Below are 12457 nucleotides of genomic sequence, written 5' to 3'. Positions count from 1 at the left end.
TGTCTACCACTTAACATTTCCAAACAGCCTTGAAGGTTACTAGACCAATCTCCCTTAAGTCTATAGGGCTAATCCATGCTGCAAATTGGGTCATGCTTAACTATTCCTCTGGGGAGAACAGGCTATTGCTTTCAAGAGTTGCTCATAAACCCTACCTACTCCTGAGAATAAACTGGGTAGATGGGCTGCTTATCTGATAGGAAGTTCTGCCTGAACCCTGCTAGGAAGATGGCGTAAACGTGCTCAGTGTGGTTGTTGTGTAAGGAGAGGAAAGTAATGAAGAGGGCGATGGTGTGGCCTTTGTTTTCTTGGAAGAGGGTCGTATGTGACTGCAAAGAAATGATTAGAAAATCTTGTAGCCTGAGTGAACCCCAAAATAAAACAAATATATTCCACATGCGCAGAGGAGGAGAGGAAAACATTGATATATAAAGGATGATTTCCATAAAGATTCAATCACTATTCTAACCAGGATGTGGCATCCCACCTCATAATGGCAGCCCTGAAGATTTAGAACAAGTTTACAATCAAATAATACACCAAAGCTTTAATGCAAACCTGTATTTGATTCAAATTACTCATGCTGTGGTAGTTTAAACATGCATCCTTCTTTATATGGGCTTGATCAAAACTGGCAGGCAAAATACAAAGAGCAGTGTCAATTAAACTCTATGGGTGGAGAGGAATGTATGAAACATAAATAAGAAGTAGCAATATGTCAGGAATTATTGCCATCTATTGTTTAGTGGTGGTTGATGTGTGGTTCAGATGTCCACAAATTGATCCTATAATCACATTCACACAGGAAATGCATCACTTTCAGGCATCGTGTGTCTTCTCTCCCTCAGAATAAAGCACACTGGGAAAGCATGATTTAAATAATGATGTATGTTAGCTGCTGAAGCTAAATATCTCTATTTGCAGCCTTCTCCATTTCCAGGAAAGGGAAATCACTGCCGGTGACACAGGCAGATTTCTCAGTGAGACAAATGCTGTGACTCTAACGCAATCTACCGGAATTTTTACTCACCATATCTATAGCTCAGTTTGTCTAAAAGCTGTAGATCAGGTTTTTTCTTGTAGTTACCTAGTGGGATAGAAGAAAGTTGTCATCTGGACAACTGGACACATTCACATGTATTTTCAAATCATCTTTGAACGTGTAAGTAGGGATCTACCTACCCATTAGGTTTGGAGCCAAGTACCTACTAGCACAGTTACAGAAGAGGTAAATCACCCTTCTCCAACAGATATCGGGAGGCTCTGACTGTCTAGGGACACTCACTCAGGCTTCCCATGCAATAAAAAATAGCACCCATGAATTTTCTCAAATAGGGGAGTAAGTGCTGCAGACTTTAATACATGGAAAACCTCTGTGCACAAGTATTTATATTTGTATGCTTATATATATATACATGTATACACATGTTTTCCTACTAGAAAAACAAATGACTGCTTTAATAAATCACTTTCATCCTGAAATCATAATCACTCTTGCATGCATATGAGCACACACACGAAGGGATGGAGACAACTGTATCTCTAAATAGAAACGTACATGTTCTGGCTGATTTTGGCTTTGCGTTTCTCTCCAAGCCTCCCAGGCAAATGGCAGCAAGGCTCTGACTCTTTTCAAGCGAGCCTTCTGAGGCTTTTTTGCTGGAGTTCAGGACTCTCACACACTGAACTAAGCTACCTAAAAATCTGCCCTTCATCCTTTCTGGTGTCCATGCTGGGTATGCAAACAAGATTATGTTACCTTCTTGAGGTAGGCTTAAGAGTTATGTCGTATTTAAGGGATATCAATAGTGCATGTGAAGTGTGCACACTCCTGAAAGCCAAAGGATTGCATTGTGACATGAAAAGTGATAGGAAGCACCAGCCTCAGGTTTCCTCAGCCCCAGTGAGCAGTTTAACAAGGCTTCATGATGCATGTCACCTCTCCTGCCATGCCCGTAGGACATGCTGCGTGTCTTTATTCCTTGTGCATACTATACCACCTCATCTGTAATTATAAATATATGTTTAGTGTCACTTCAAAGCCTTCCCTTGACAGGGGTGTTCCCTTCTCAGGGATTTTGAATCTCCAACATTCCTTCTTCAGAAAGTCTGGAGTAGGGTGTGATAGCTTCCTGCTGAGAGTTACCTTTTTTCAAAGGGTCTGCCAGAGAAAACCCATTGCAATGCAGAGGGAAAACTGAAGTTTGTGTCACCCATTGGACATACGTTGCCTCCTATAACAAGAGGCCTATTTCTGTGCTTGGCTGGGTTTTTTTTTGTTTTGGTGGGTTTTTTTTGTTTGTTTGTTTTGGTTTTTGTTTTGTTTTGGGTTTTTTTTGTTGTTGTTGTTTTGTATTTTTACCCAGAAGGTATTTAATGATGGGTACAAAGAGCAAATATGTAAGACATGAAAAGGTTAGCAGTAGTTTAGACTTTCCGCCAGGTAAGTCTGATGAACAAAAAAATCCCTCCTTCTGGCTGTGCTTGTTCATTGCATATATTTTATACAGTCCAGCCGTGGGAGCTGGAACTTGGCTAACCCAGTTATTCTTTTTTTGGCATTTTCCTGCAAACTGAACATTTTTTAGAAGTACCCATCTGTCAGTTTATTATATTATTATATTACAGTACCATCTAGAGGTCCCAAATGGGATCAAGGTTCTCCATAGTAGGTGTAGCACGCGGTTGTCTCCTGTGAAATAAAGTGTATAACCTGAGTACATGAGAGAAAAAAAGGATTATTGTCCTATTTTATAAATTTCAGAACTGGCCCTATTTTAGAAATTTTGCATACAATATGATGCATACAGTCAGACAAGGAATACAGACCTGCCAGATATGTCACTTTGGGTAGGACTATACCGCCTTTAAAGACAGCCCACTGCCCTATGTAGATTCCATCAGGAATCTACTGGATTTCTGGCTGTCTGGCAACCATCAAGAGCTCCCAGACAAAAAGGATGTTTTGCGGATCAGCACATCTCAGACACATCCAGTTACTTCCTTTGGACTGGCCGAGAGGTACAGAAATAAGAGACAGAACTGGGAAGTGAACAAGGTCTGCTGAGTGTTAATCACAAGCCTCTCCTGGCTCCTTACTGTTCATTGGTCATAGTCACCCGAAAATGAGAAAAACATTGCCTGGCAAACTTTCATCTTCTTTGTAAGGGGCTCGTATTTCTGAAAGGCTTTTCATCATGTAGGATTTATGAAGATATTTCTGAGAGTGTGAGTTCCCAGACCTTTAGCCCTTGACATAAAGAAAGTGTTTTCATAGGCTTCCTATGAAAATCCCACAGTGTAATGTCACTGAAGACGGCAGTACTACAAACCTGAATTCATGGTAAATTTGGGCCATTATTTAGAATTACAATAGGGAGGTAGAATCCATAAACAATTTGAAATAACTTTCCTTAGACAGGTTGAGCATTATCCTCCAAGTGGAAGGCAAGGCAGTAGTCGATCCTAATGGAGGTAAACTAATAGAATAAATTTGTAGAAGTGACCAGATCCAAATCACCTAATATAGGTACAGCAGCACTTAACTACAAGCCACTTTAGCTCCAGGAAGATGACCCAGTGCATCTAAATGAGTCAGATAGACCAAGCATACAGTTAATAGAGGGAAGCAGGAGTCTCTGAATGGCAATCCAGAAAGCTGGCGTGTTGGGTGGGAACTCTGAAGGGCCAAATCACAAAACATGCAAGATGCATGGGAGAAGAATATCTGAAAACTCTTCCTCTTTCAGGACAGCAGATTCTTTCATTAGCCTGGGAACAAGAATGCTTCACTGAGATTATAGGTGAAGAAGGATGTCAGCACCACACCCCACACCCCACCCGCCCCCCGCCAAAATCTCAGAGAAAATATTAGATCATAATGTTAGGGCATTTGCACAAAAAGTAAACCATCCCCAAGACATTACCAAGTTGAAGCGGTGTGACTCTATGTCGAGGTTTGATTGTGGGGTGACAATAAGACCGTGGCAGATGCATCGTTAACCCCCTCTGCCTGTCTTCCCCCTTCAGCCTCTCCTTCTCTCCGCTTCCCACTCAGCACAGGTGATCGGGAGAGAAAGAAGGACAGAGAAATAGACTTAGAAAATTTAAAAATGTTTTACTAATGCTACTAATTAAAATAGAGAAAATAATACAAAATATACAAAACCAATCTTGAAAGTCTCAGCAACTGCTCCGGTGGATGTAAGGCTGGCACCTGAAGTCCTGGACTGGACTCTGCAGCCAGCCGCAACTGGATTCTGTCTGTCACTAGGCCTCAGTTTGCAGGGATGACTCGCAAGGTCCTCTCCTAATGTTGGCCATAAGGAAAAGGGATGAGGTCCCCGTAATCTCCCACTTTTGTATGAAGTGTCACGTGAATGGAATGGGATACTTAGTTGGTCAGTTTTTGGTTACCTGTTTCAGTTCACTCTCATGAGATGTGCACCCATCCTTATCAGTAACCTCACATTCCATTGCTATGCCTACCAAAACATGTAGGTAGCTTTTCAGGAAAATGCAGCTAATAAGAAGGCTTTAGCTGACAGGCAAATTCACTAAAAGAGAACCTGTTTTTTAACAAAACCAGGACACCCTACATCCCAGAATCTACCTCCAGTCTGTCAGTCATTCATACCAGTGCCACACTGTTGCTGAAGCTGGCCTGCTGCATGACCGGGAATGCAGAGTCACAAGGCCAGGAAGGATGGCAAGAGCAAGGGCAGACCCACACTAGAGGCAGAATGCTCAGCTGGAAGGGCAGAGCCCTCACCTGCCCTTTGCTCCTGCCTGTCCCTTTCTTTCTTGCCCTTTTTCTGCTCCATTAGCATATACAGAGCCTGACAGGATGCTTTGATGCACAACACAGAGGTGCCCTAAGGGTCTAGTGGTGCTGGAAAACAGATGACCTGGGATTTCTTCTGGGACTTCAATACATTCCTGAGCTAGGTTGTCAGGATCTAGTTCAAAGAATCTAGACTGGCATTTTTTTTAAGTAGTCAAAGTAACAGAAGTATGTATACTTCAGTAGGATTTAGGTGTCCTGTGCCTTGGGTCTTCTGAACTCCCACTCAGCTCCATTTGACTACCAATAGTGTTGTCACCTGATACCTTTATCTTGGATTTAGATTTGTATTGAGTTACAAAGCTCACCCCACCTCCTAGTCAAACATTTCATTAATTAATGTATGATGTAATATAGACATCAGCTCTGAAGAGGCTTATCCTCTCAGCTTTAATGAAGATACCAAACTGTTGGCCACATGACGAAAGGTAAAACATTGAGTACTGAAAGGGAGACAACAAAAATTTACTTAAGTCTGTAGCTTTGAGTTCAAGCTTTGAGAGTGTTCAGGACAAAATATGTCTTGGAGACATTGATTCCACAGGAAAACCCAGTCTGTCTTTTGGTCTTGTGTCAAGAGAGGTCCAAGATTTTGCAGTTTAGTATCCTGAGTCTGCATCAGTTGAGACTGCAACGTTTCTGAGGTTTCACATTGTGACACTTTGTCTTCCTTGCTCTTACCTGAATCTAGCAAGAACTGTGAATGCTCTTCTGCTACCACATGCTGACTTACCCAACCTCCCTGAACTGTGTCTTGACCAAAGGACTGTATTGTCTGCTGGTTTTTTTTTTTTGTGAATGTGGAGGGGCTTTTGTGACCTGGGATCTACTGAAGTTTCATCTGTAACATTTCATCTTATTTCTGTGTATCTGCTAGCAAAGTGTCTAAGACCTTTTACATATTTTTGATGAGCCCTTATTCATTGGTTAAGGGTGCTAAGTCAAGCTTGGAGTGTGAAGAGGAAATCTTCTATTGCACATCAGGGTGTTCGATGGTATCTGCTAAAACTGACTTTGTTGGCATATATCTAAGGAAAGTCGCATACCTACATGACCACTCTTCCCTCTGGACTGGGGTGGGCTCCAAGTATGTGGGGTGAGGAGTGCAGAGAGTGCTAGCATGAGAGATGAGAAAGGACAACAGGTCCATGCTGGAGCCAATCCTAATCTCACAAGACCTATGCAAAGCTTGGGTGATCTTTGTTGTTAAAAAGTTGCTTTTCTAAAAAGAGGGCAAGGGAACTCACCATTGAGGTGAGATCTCATAGGACCGTAACCATTCAAGCTTTAGAAAATGAACTATGAATCAAAAAAAGTAGATGTTATGACTATTTTTTATAGGAAATGAGATTGATCTTGAAGAAAGTAATCCCTTAAAGTTCCTATAACCCAACACCACATATACTGTATTTTGAGATATTCATCTTTCATTAAAGAAGGATGGTGTTAGACACTCATCATGCTTATGACTTTGGACCTGAGGTCCTAAGACTTCTGCATAGCTGGGCTATGGGGTACTCAGCTCTATTCAAATTGCCTGTAAGAGCAAACGCCAGCAGCTGGCTTCATGACATTGTACCTGTCCCAGTGGAGGCTAAATACTGTGTTGTCTGACTGACCTACATATTACTACAGAAGAAGAGAAATGTTCCCCGCTACAGTTTCTGTCAAGTGCTATAGAGCTCTGATTGGACAGATGAAGGATGGCAAATGCACTCTTAATAAAGCTGATGCCATTAAGTTAGAAAACAAGGCTGCTGTCATGTATGAGTGGTGGCAGAAGCATTTCTAGCTTAACAAGGTCTGACAAGACCTCCTCAACATGCTCAAATGAAATCAATGTCAACACCTAATCAGTTAAGCAGGTAATGGATTATTTAAAAAAATTTAAACCATAGCTGCATTAGATCATTTGGAAAGACGGAACATGTGACTCTTGCAGATAATGTAAAATATTCTAACAGTTGTCACACTTGCCAGGTTCAAGGAGAAGCTACTTTTAGCTGAAGAGCTGAAATGTGTACAGCAGCATGGTAGCAGAATGTAGGGCACAACATGAACCTATGGACAAAGGAATTTGCAAGCTTTATCAGTCACTGCCTGGGTTTGCATGACAGGTCAGCTCAATGAAATATGCATGAACAGCATCTGTTTCTGCTTTTAAGACCAGAGTGTGCAATGTGAACCATCACCCACTGGATAGAAAATGGGTGATAGAATGAGAATCCAGCAACTCAATGGGCAACAGAGAAAGTATTTGCTGTTGTTGCTGGGAAACTAGTGAAACAGGCTGAAAAGAGTGTGGACAAATGGCCTGAACTCAAGTTTTCTTAGACTTCCGTGAGCAAACTAGAGAAGCTAGAACCATAGGTATCAATCTCAGATAGGGACTGGATAGCACTATAGCTCTTCTGCACATCCATAGTTACTATAATGGATTAGAATAAATCCCTTGCCTTGGGGTCTAGCTGCTGCCCAGCTCATGGAAATGAGGCAGGTATTTGCAGGGTGCTGACACAAGAAGGTACTTACACCTCTCTCTGCAGAACATGCAATGAGTCCATGTCAAGGCCAGGCCAGCAGACTGGGTGGATGCTAAATCTGATACAGTGTGCCTGTTCCCATGTTCCTAGGAAAAAAGTGCTTTAGAAAACAGCTCTGAGAGTCACCATCTAGTGAGACTGGAGGTGCTGACCCTTCTCACCTGAGAAAAGTGGCAGCATTTTGCACTGAACTGTGTTCAGTTCCTGACCCCTCCTTCCCGCCCTGTAGCAAGGCTGCCCCTGTGTCTTCCCTCTCCAGCCTCCAGTGCTGCAGAACTGGAAACAGGTCCTTCTCCCCAGCACTGCCTGCCCTGTCTGTTTTAACAAGCTCAAACCTCACCACTGGGACAGAAAACCTGCGATGCTGGCTCCTCTTTCATGTTGGTTTGAATCATAGACTCATAGAAGCATTTCTGTTGAAAGAGACCATTAAAATTGAATCAAACCATAACCTAACTCTGACACTAAACCATGTCCTTAAAAGCCTAATCTATATGCCTTTTAAACACTTCCAGGGATGGTGACTCCAACACTTCCCTGGGCAGCCTTTTCTAATGCTTCACAGCCTTTTCTCTGAATAAATGCTTCCTTATATCCAATCTGAACCTTCCCTGGTGCAACTTGAGGCCATTGAGGAGTGGTTCCACTGAAGCTGATTTGCTTGACAACCCCAGAACTGGAGGAGGTGAAATGAGAACCAAGGCCCTTTCATCATTTCTCTTTTACCTGTCACTGCTGCTACTGAGACCCACTTGAGGGGATGTTGGGCACGTGCAACGTGGAAGCCTGAAGCCCTCGTGGGGAACAGTCCCTGCTGTTATAAACCTGCGGTGCCTAAGTAACACGGGGACTGTTCTGAACACAACAAGTTCACTACACTTAATGTCATAAAGTATCATTCTGTCATAAAAGACGGTATTTATTAATAAAGGAGAATGAGAATTGCAAAGTTTCGCTTCTCTACGATAAAATGCCACCCATCTCTAGAAGTGCGAAGCTCTCATTATCTTAACAGTGCTTTTGGTAACGCTTGGAGATAAATTAGAAGTAGCAGTGGTCCTCCCGTAGTCTCTCAAACAGCGTCAGACGCGCGGCGGTGTCTCCAGTCACCTGCGGTGACTCCCGCCGCGATGCTGTCGGGACGCGCCCGGGAGCCGCCTCCGGGCCAGCAGGTGGCGCCGCGGCCTCAGCCTGGGCCCGCGGGTAGGGGGCGGGGCCGCTGCTCGCGCTGCCGTCGCGTCGCCGGCGGAGACTGGTGATTGGCCAGCGCCTGCGGCCCCTGGGCCGTGCTGCGCCCCCGGGTCCTGATGCCCGCCCGCCCCGGGCGGGGCTGCTGCGGGACCGGCTGCGAGAGGCGGGCGGCGGCAGGAGGGGAGGGCACCGGGTGCGGTTGCCCAGCTGGCTGGAAGCGAAGGAAGGGCGATGGCGTGGATTTCAGCGTGACGTCTGGGGGAATGAGTGGGTGAGGAGAGGGCTGGCTTCACGGGAACGGGTGGGTGACGTGACAAATATTTGCATTATGTATTTACTATGAATACTGTTCACCCCCACGTGCGTTATTTCACGTAATGTGCTGTGAAAGTGGCTGCTGAAGGAGCTGAAGAGGAAGAACACCGTGGCATGGACGGGTATCCTGGAGAAGACAATGGTAAAGCTCCTGCACGATGAATGTGCTCCAACCAGCAGGAGAATGCAGGGACTGGTTCACTCTTCCCAGAACTAAAACCGGAAAACACAGAGTAGCACCAGACATGAGTCTTTCAGTACTTAAAAGGGGCCTATAAGAAAGATGGGTGCATATGCCCTTTCACTACATTGCTGTGCCACTCCACAGTGTGATAACTGATCTGTATATTTGTTTATGCCATAGAGTTACAGTAGCTCTCATGTCATCTTATTCTGCTGCACATTATGTTAAATTCAGGACAGTAGTATATGAACAGTAGGGACAAACTGAAGAAACTTCAGGAGAGATTGACAGAAGCAACCTGAGATTTAACAGAAAAGAGTCGGAAATGTATATATATGCAACTACATAAAATGTAAGATGTATTTATGGGGATTTAGCCTTTGGCTGGAGCAAATCAAGGTATGTGCCTTTTCCCTAGTAATGGCAGAAGAATGTAAAATATAATCCTATACACGTGAAACAGATACCTAGACAGTTCTGAAGATAGGGCCAACAAGATTTATAATACAAGCACTGGACACTACTTCTGCTATAGCTTGTTATACTTTACTTAGACTTATGGGTGACTCCTCTCTAATTTTGGACATGAACCGTTCAGTCACTGATAAGACTGAAAGGTAAAGGATAAGCTTATGACAGGTGACTTTTAATCTGTGGATTCCACACAATAAAATGAAAGTGGCAAACCAGTATTCCCCTCAAGCCCACATTTATTTCTAGAATGAGTAAGTTTATCAGTAGATAAATAATATTAGCACTTTTTAGAGATCATGTACATCACCGGCAAGATTTTGTCATTGCAGGACCAGTAACTGACTTACTGATAGCATTTTGCCCATGAAACTCTGCCACGAACATTATTTCCTTGATGAAGTGATTCTGGGAGAACAAGCTCTGATTAAATGCTTACTGTATGCTATGTTATGTCATATCAGATCACAAAACCTGCACTACTACCATACTGAGATGAAAATGCTGACGACAGGTAAAACACAGGTTTACAACTTTGCAGAGTGAGAAAACAAAACTGTTTAATCAATAGCAACTTTCTTCAGAAGTCACAGGCAATTTTAGCCTTGATAGAGGAGGCTACACTTGACAGGTAATAGATGCTGGACTTGGTCCAGGACACAATGAAATGTGTTGGTGACACCTGTCTTTCTCAGATGACCAGGAGATTTATAAAGCTCTTTTGCTTGAGAGTTTGGATCTACAACTGATTCTTAAAATGAATTTAAGTTAATATTCGGTTATCGATGGTTTGGGATTTCCAGGCTTGCTAGTCTGTTCCTTGTCCCAGATTGTTCAGCTGTAAAACACTTATATTGCTTTTACTTACAGGTTCTGTATGAGTATTCTGATGCATGCAGGTCACACTGGGATCTCAGTAATACATTACCCTGTTTTTATTTTTTTAAATTTTTTTAAAGCATTCTAATTTAGATCCCCAGATCTGGTTAAAAAAAACCCGCTGCATTGGCAAATCTACTATTTTTGACACAATCATAAGTAAAAAGCAGCATTGCCTTCTACCACCTATTTCAATTGAATAAAACTTAGTTATTTGTAAGTGACAGAGTAAAACTGATTAGATAAATATCAATGTCAGTGATCTGCTTGTATGCAAAGCAGCAATTTTATTTTTGTCCTAATATACCTAGAAACTAGACACAGTTGTAACGAAGTTAAAAGGCAAAATTCATTGCTATTATGCCATTAAAAAAATGCTGGACTATTTAAAAGCTCTGTCTGGCGTTTTGTCCCCTCCAGCCTTAGCCAGCCTATGCTGCTGCACCAGCTGGAGACAGCAGTGTTGGTGGTTTACACCTGAGCGGGGAGCACTGGGACCAGCAAACACAGGTTTCCAAGTCCATATTTGAGAAATGCACACAAATGTCTCACAAACTCTTCTGACCTACCCTGCAGTCAGCATTATTCACTCCTTGGAGAATACGGATTTGCAAAAATAAGGAAACATTAATTACCCAAATGTCTTTTCTTGACACACATGAGGGCGAGCAGATTTCGCAGACGAAATGTCAGTGAGTGCTGCTGGCAGTGGGTCCATGGGCTGGTGTGGGGTGGATAAAACCCACCCACCTATTTGTGTCCCCATCTCAGCTTTGCACCGGGGGCTGCCCATCCCTGTGCCATGATTCTGCCTTCACACTCAGTCTGCTCCGTCGATAGTTGGGTCACTAACTGTGCAGCAACGCTGACTCGATGACACCATTTCATTTCTTCATGACATAACAGTACAGGCCTTGGAGATTCCTTTATAATACCGCAGATAGACATAAACAGATGCTGCAAACAGACATAACCAAACACAGATGTGATCTGAAGATTCCCAGGCGGGCTCTGGGGTCCAGCCAAACTACACATAGTGCAGACTGACAGCAAGCTGGAAATATGGCGAGGGGCTCACCTTTCCACCCCCATGGTGCTGCTGAGCTAAGCGAGCTGGGTATGGCAAATATGAATGTGCACCAGCTGCTGGAGGGCACCTGGGGGTGACTGGGCTGCAAGATGGGCTCTGTCACCCCCCATGTAGTGCCTGCCTGTGCTGGCTGCAGGGCTGCAGGCACTGTTGTCCTTGGAGGATCTTTCTTGTAGCAGATGATCCTGTCAGAGACAGATGTTTTCTTTACCAGAATTTCCCCAAATTTCCCCAAACAGTTCCACTGTGACCCTTTTTTCTAATGGGTGGTGGGTTTTCTGTCACTCGCAGAGAGGGCAGGAAAGCCATTGCAACTGATATAAAAACACTTATCTTGGAGTGTGTTCATTAAAGGGAGGTTGGATAGGTTGTGGAGTGAGGCAGGTGAGGTGGTTAGTGCCAGAAATGGGTCCTTCTTTCCATGTCATCCCTGTGTCTGGTGCTGCCATTAGGTTTCCACTGATTTCCTGGGTCTCTTTTTCCAGAAGCTCCTGGTTCTCTGTTTCACAAAACAGAAAGATTGTGGGGAAGGCAGGTCAGAAGGTGAACAAGGATAAGAAGAATGGTTTTACAAGAATAGAGGTGTCACCAAGAGCAAGTCCCAAACTGGAGGTGTGTGCTGGGTGGGGGCAGGGAGAGTTGGACTCGTGTCAAGGAAATTTTGACTCAAGAACTTCCTCATTTAAGATCCTAGAATATGAGGGTGAAAAAAAAATCCATGAGATGCAGTTATCTAAGCAAACGCAACATGCATTTCTATAAGAGAGAAGTAATCACTTCTCAAATTGACTCATGCTATGGGCTTGATCCAAAGTCCACGGAAAAACTCCAACTGACTTCATGGACCCTTGGGGTGTAGGTGGGAACTTTGCCACTGTCTTCGAAAAGAACAGGGCCAGGCTTTTGCTCTCAGCCAAAAAACAAATGCAAAGAAAAGACAC

The 12457-nt window shown here is 43.5% G+C and overlaps 1 long non-coding RNA gene across 1 annotated transcript; it reads left to right on the top strand.

The window, feature by feature from the left end:
• The first annotated feature begins 8713 nt into the window (after positions 1-8713).
• On the top strand, positions 8714-9768 carry LOC135579108 (uncharacterized). Its single transcript, XR_010471565.1, has 2 exons — positions 8714-8848; positions 8969-9768. It is a non-coding gene; the product is annotated as an uncharacterized LOC135579108 (long non-coding RNA).
• The last annotated feature ends 2689 nt before the right edge of the window (positions 9769-12457 follow it).

This window comes from Columba livia, chromosome 3, assembly GCF_036013475.1.
Source record: "Columba livia isolate bColLiv1 breed racing homer chromosome 3, bColLiv1.pat.W.v2, whole genome shotgun sequence".
Lineage (NCBI taxonomy): Eukaryota > Metazoa > Chordata > Aves > Columbiformes > Columbidae > Columba > Columba livia.
The sequence above is the reverse complement of the archived record's forward strand: the minus strand, read 5'-3'. Positions and strand labels throughout refer to the sequence as shown.